Source organism: Muscardinus avellanarius (genome assembly GCF_963383645.1).
Source record: "Muscardinus avellanarius genome assembly, chromosome: 5".
Taxonomy (NCBI): domain Eukaryota; kingdom Metazoa; phylum Chordata; class Mammalia; order Rodentia; family Gliridae; genus Muscardinus; species Muscardinus avellanarius.
The window spans coordinates 124,078,600-124,085,263 of NC_137790.1; positions in this window are offsets into that span (position 1 = coordinate 124,078,600).

Genomic DNA, 6,664 nt, shown 5'->3' on the forward strand with positions numbered 1-6,664 from the left:
TCAACTTTCACAATCCTGCTTCTTTTGCAAGTATTACTAATTATTTCTTTTCCTGCATCCTCTTATAATGATTTACTTTTATCTCTGCATATTATTTATTTGTTTTTGTATTCTGGTTGAATATTTGTGGATCTTTTTCTTTCAGTAGGATTGCAATCTCCCTGAGAGATCAAACTGTGTCTTATTCTTTTTAATTTGATGTGCGGCAGGTGTGGGCCTCTTTGCTGAGTGGAAGAATGAAGAAATAATGACAATCTGATATTTTCATAAAAATTCCAAGTCACTTTGCCATTGCTCAATAACCACAATATAAGGAGATTAATATTAAGATAGATGTTGCTTTCTTAGGAAGGTTATCTTTTATTATTCTTACACTAATGGCAAAAATACTTTCCAGATTTCTCTTTCAGGTTTTATGACTCTAAGAAAAGTCACATCAAAGAAGAAGAACTACAAACATATCTGAAGCCAAACTCCTCCACCACACCATATCTTTATTATTAGAATTGTCAGTTTCTTATAAGGAGCTTTTACTTCTTAGAATTTTTTCTACATTCAGAATTAATGATCAAGTGGTATTCACATAGGATGGCTTTGTGATTACCATGCCCCTCTTGAGCTTTTCTCTGGGCCCCACATAAATGGTAAATCATATTTGTTCATTGTTCATGGATTTATTCTAAGTTATCTTAATAACCCAGTCTTCTTTGTACACAGTATTAACCTTCTGTTGATTCTTTTAGATTCGGACCCCACTACTCATTGTCCTGTTTTTATTTTCCTCATCCACATTTGCCCTTCCTTTTAGATTTAGCCCTTGTTAATGTCTTCATAGCCTCAACCTCTGCAATCCATCAGTCCTAATTTGGGTTCTTTCCTTATTTCACTTCCCTGAACTGCCCTCACATTCTCTCTTGGTTGTATCTAAAAATAAAAATAAACTTATCTAAATGAAAGGGACAACTTGTTGTACATACAGCTGAAAAGTTCAATAATACTGCTGACTTCACACACCCAGTTAACAGTGTTTGTTCAGCCCGGATCCCTCTTTTTGGTTGACTCTCTTTATAATAACAGGATGGCCACCAATAGGGATAGTTTTGCATCGAAGTGGATTAGTAAATCATTTGTAAAGATAAATTTATTCTTTACAAAAGTTCTAACCCAAATCTTCAGATTGTATCTCAGCAGACTGATTTCAGATATGTCTATCCTTAAAACAAATCTCGGGGTCATGGTTATGGGATGTGCTATTTAGCCAAATCTGAGTCACATGAACACCCCTAGAACTTTGGCAGAAGCCCCATACAAAATACTTAATGCAGGCACTATTGCTGCTTCCAGCCTTTCTAGAAGAGATCTTTAGAAATCCTTACTTTTAGCTGGGCGTGGTGGTGCACACTTGTAATCCCAGGACTTGGGAGGCGGAGACAGAAGGATCACAGGTTCTCGGCCAGCCTCAGCTACTAAGTGAGACCCTCTGCAGCTTTAGTGAGACCTTGTATATAATAAACAATAAAAAAATCAAGGCTTGGTGTGTAGCTTGGAGGTAGAATTCCCCTGGGTTCACTCCCTAGTATTGCAAAACAAAAATCATAGGAAGTGAAGAGTCGTATATTTTCTCTACTATGCGCAAGCTAGAGAGTAATTGTGGTATCAGAGGGACTCCAGATTATGGAGGAGAAATCTCAGTGGAGTCAGGGAGAAAGAGTAGGGGAGGAGGAAGACTGAGATACATTCATGGAAATACTATCGCTGACTATGTATATATCTATGACTCTGACATGTGAATATCCCATTGCCAATCTGGGTACTTGGTACTTATTGGGAGGGAAGAAAATGGGGAGGCTGGGGGGGGCACCAAGTACTGAGTGGACGTATGTCATTGTCAACATGATTTACATTATGATGTAAGACTATAATGTACCAATAAAAGCATAAAAAAGAAGAAATCACACTGAAAACAGTAAAATAAAATGAATAATTAGAAAAGAAAAAAGAAAGAAATCCACACTTCATTTGTTATCAGCTTGTAAGTCAAAGTCAAGGCCATACATAGGTCGGTGCCTTTACTACTGGGGAATTGGAATCTGACTCTTAACTTTGATAGTGCGGAGGGTTTCTGTTTCCTATGGCTTTTTAGCTAGAGTGTTCTCCAAACTTGGGGGAGGGAGTCATTCAGATCTAAGAATAACACATATCCACTTAGAAGGATGTGTTTATTTGGGGCTGACTTTTGGTGTTGTATTTAGAATTTTAGTGTTCTAGAGAGTTTAATCTCACTTGATATTTGTGACCAAAAGGAGGACATTTAGGAATTTTAGTAATTAAAATTTTTTTTTTGTTAGGTGCCATAATTAGGAAATTTCTGCTCTATTTCATTTCAATTTTTTATAATTATTTTTTATGCACAGCTTTGGTGATTAACAAGACAAGAGTTACTTTGTGTCTATTTGTGTTTCAGGAATGAGACATTGTTTTGTTGAGTGTGAATTGTCTGATCCTGTTATAATTCATTTTGTGCAATATCTTAATTTCTGGAATAATATTATTTAAGCATGTTCTATTTCCTAAGTAGAAAAGAGTTCTAAGTTCAAAAAACTAAAACAAATACAATCTTTTAAAGTAGGGCTACTTAGAGTCTTTAGTATCTACTACAAATCTTCAAAAATAGCTTCTGGCATATGGCATTTCCCAAGCACACCTCACAGTAGAGGCCTGGGCTGGCCAAGTCCAGGTAAAATGAAAAGACTTAGGACTGTTCCTACCACTACAGTGCGTATGGTTGTGAAACATTTTCTTTAAAAACATTACTTCAGCTGGGCATGGTGGTGCATGCTTGTAATCCCCGAGCTGGGGAGGCGGAGACAGAAGGATTGCGCAGGTTCGAAGCCAGCCGTGCTGGCTTAAGAGACCCTGTTTCCAAATTAAAAAATATAAAATAGGTCTGGAAGTGTTGCCTGGAGGTTGAAGGGCTTCCAGGAACCCCAGTACCACCAAACCAAACCAAACCAAACCAAACCAAACCAAACCAAAAAACCCCAAACAACAACAACAACAAAAAATTACTTCAAACCAGTGATTTTGGGAACATATTTTGGAAAATTCTAGAGACTGAATTCATGACTGGAATTTTATTAACTTAAGGTTTGGGTCTGTGGCTTCCTTATCCACTTAGTTCAAGACCAAAGAATTGCTTGTGATGCTCATGTTAAGGTCACTAGGGTAAGTGTTATGGTGTATTCAAAGATAAAAAGGGTTTGAGTCCAGCTTTTCAAAACCTGCTGTGCCATATATAAAAAAATATAGGCACAAATATTAAGGACAGAGTTTTCTTGACATATTTTTCCCTTGCTTTAGAATTTGGGTTGAATGGTGTTTCAGCTCATGTGCTATCTACTAGTGTTAATATCTATATCTATATGTATTTTAAACGTGATCATCATCACATCATCATTAATGAGCACAGTCTGCATATCTCTGGTGGGAATGCTCTTTGTTACCAAATTGCAGACCATATTTTTGAAAGCTGGGAGATAAACACAACTGCTTCATCTGATCATAAATCTTACCACCTGAGTCATCATTTTGAGGTTCCTTATTGAAAGAAGGAAAACATCTTTAATCATGCAAATATTTGGAAACTGCAAGCGTATCTCTATTTGGAATTTGGGAGATAATTAAAATGGACAAGTTATGATTGATTAACACATGAAAAAATGGGTTAGTTAAAAGGCAGTTGGTTCTCTTTCTATCCTTGTATCAACACCCCATCAACAGGAATTACGAAAACAGCATAACAAGGCTCCTGCTCCTTGCTGAGGGCAATTAATCAGGACAGAAGAGTGGGGAGATAAGTTGGAATGGTACCAAGCCCATCAATCCGCTTTTGTCCCAACATTTATCTTTGTTAATTCTCAGGCCATCTTAACATTTTAATCTTTGATTTTAGTACTATGTGATGGATTTTGAGAAAAAGAATTTCCTGGTATTTAGAATTATTAAATAATTAAATGACACATATGACCATATTAGCATCTCTACTTTCTTGGAAACACATTATGAAAGAATGCGAATGTCTACCTTTAATTTTGTTTTATGTTAGTTTGTAAGGCAATAAACTATTTTAATTTTATTTTTATATGTTTTATTGGTGTATCATGGCCTCACATCCTCATGCAGATCATGTTGACGGTGACATACATGTACAGCACTCGGTGCTGCCTTCCCATCTTCCCTCCTCTCCATACAGAGTACTGAGATTGACATTGGTATTCTCACTTATGTACACAAACCCTATGGTATTAATTTCTTCAATGAAACGTATTCTGTCCACTCCCCTTCTCTTGGACCACCTCCCTGGCTCCACTCAAGTTTCTCCTTCACTATCTAGAGTCCCTCTGGTGTTCCTATTACTCCCTCGCCTCTTCATATTAGAGAACACATAGGACCCTTCACCTGCTGCGACTGGCTGATCTCACTTAACATAATGTTCTTCAGGTTCTTCCATTTTCTTACAAATGACATAATTTTGTTCCTCTTTATTGCTGAGTAGAATTCCATTATGTGACTATCCCATAATTTTGTAATCCATTTATCCTCTGATGGACACTTAGGTTGGTTCCATCATTTGGCTATTGTGAATTGTGATCCCATGAACATGGGTTTATAAAACACTAAAGAATGAAATTGAAGAAGATCTTAGAAGATGGAAATATTTCCCTTGCTCTTGGATAGACAGAAAAAACATCAAAATGGCCACTCTATTTTTATTCTTAAAATGCTATAACAAAATATTAAGACTCTTGCAATCTTTTTTTTTTTGTGGTACTGGGGACAGAACTCAGGGGCATTGTACCTCAGAGCTACACCTCCAGCCCGATTTTTTTAAATTTTTTAATTTTTTTATAAGTGGAACATATTGAGAGTGGTGTACATTTACATTGTGCTTCATGCCCTTCCCCCTCATTTCCCTCCCCCGCAATAGAGAGTGTCCAGGTTAATCATGTTGTAATTATGCTATTACACATATTTGTATGTAGCTCCTCCCTTGAACAACCTCAGCTTTCTTCCTCTCCTATCCTTCCGTTCAAGCTTTGCTGAGATTTCCCCTCCATCATCTGGAGTCCCTCTGGTATTACCACTACTCCCTAGCTTGGACATATTAGAGAAAACATATGTCCCTTCTCTTTCTGTGCTCGACTAATTCCACTTAACATAATGTTCTCTAGTTCCTTCCATCTTCTTGCAAATGCTATTATTTTATTCTTCTTTATAGCTGAATAGAATTCCATTGTGTGTATTTCCCATAATTTTGCAATCCATTCATCTGTTGATGGAGATCTAGGTTGGTTCCATATTTTGGCTATTACAAACTGTGCTGCTATGAACATGGTTATGCATATGTTAATATAGTTCTTTGATTTCAACCCCTTTGGAAAGATACCCAGGAATGGTATAGCCGGATCAAATGGTGGATCTATTCCCAGTTTTCTAAGGAATCTCTATACTGATCTCCATAGTGGCTGAACTACTTTGCACTCCCACCAACAGTGTAAGAGTTCCTCTTTCCCCACATCCTCGCCAGCATTTATTGTTTGATTTCTGTATGTTTGCCACTCTGATTGGGGTTAGATGGAATCTCATAGTAGTTTTGATTTGCATCTCCCTGATGGCTAGTGATGTTGAACATCTTTTCATGTATCTATTGGCCATTGTTTCTCTTCTTTTGTGAAGTGTCTATTCATTTCAGTTGCCCATTTCTTGATTGGGTTGTTTGTTTTGCTAGTGTAGAATCTTTTGAGCTCTTTGTGTATTCTGGATATTAGCCCCCTATCAGAGTGGCAGTCCAGCCCTATTTTTTAGTCTTTTTTTTTTTTTAAACAGAGTCTTGCTTAGTTACAAAGGACCTCACTAAGTAGTTGAGGCTGTCCACTAACTGCGATCCTTGGGTCTCAGCCTCCCGGATGCTGGAATTACAAGCATGCACCACCATACCCAGCTCCTGAAACCTTTAGAAAAAGGGGCAGGGTTTTAATAAGTGGATGCATATCATGCAAATTGCCTTATGGGTGCAAAATAAAACTATGAAATCAATTCACATGTGGATATTTTCTAACAACCTGTTTACTATTTAACTGGTATGAGTCTTCAAAAAGGTCTGCTTTCTACTTTGTGTGGATTCAGTTCAATTTCAATTTCTTTTTAGAATGAGTTTGGAAGGGTCACCCCCAGGCATGCCGGCAATGCAGCTGCCAGTAATTTTGCATGTGGATTATAGCCACCAGATTGATTTTATTTCTTTCTCTACATCATACACACTCTGATGTTCCTTTGTACTATATTATTATGAGGTAATTTTATTTTATTTTATTTTTTTAAATTTTTATTGGTGTATTATATTCATACATCATATTGGGGTAAAAAACTTGTGTGTACATACATGTACACATCACTGATTTAACCCCTACCCAATTCCCACCCCATTCCCTCCCCGTCCCTCCCTCCCTTGTTTGGCTTAGCGGTTGACTTCGGTATGTTTAAGTGCATTGTGTGATTTAGATGTTTTCCTTCTTTCTCCCTCCTTTCTCCTTCTTTAGGTTGAGGTAATTTTATAAGCAAACCCTCTAATGACCACTCCGGTTGACACTTAAGAAAAATAGGT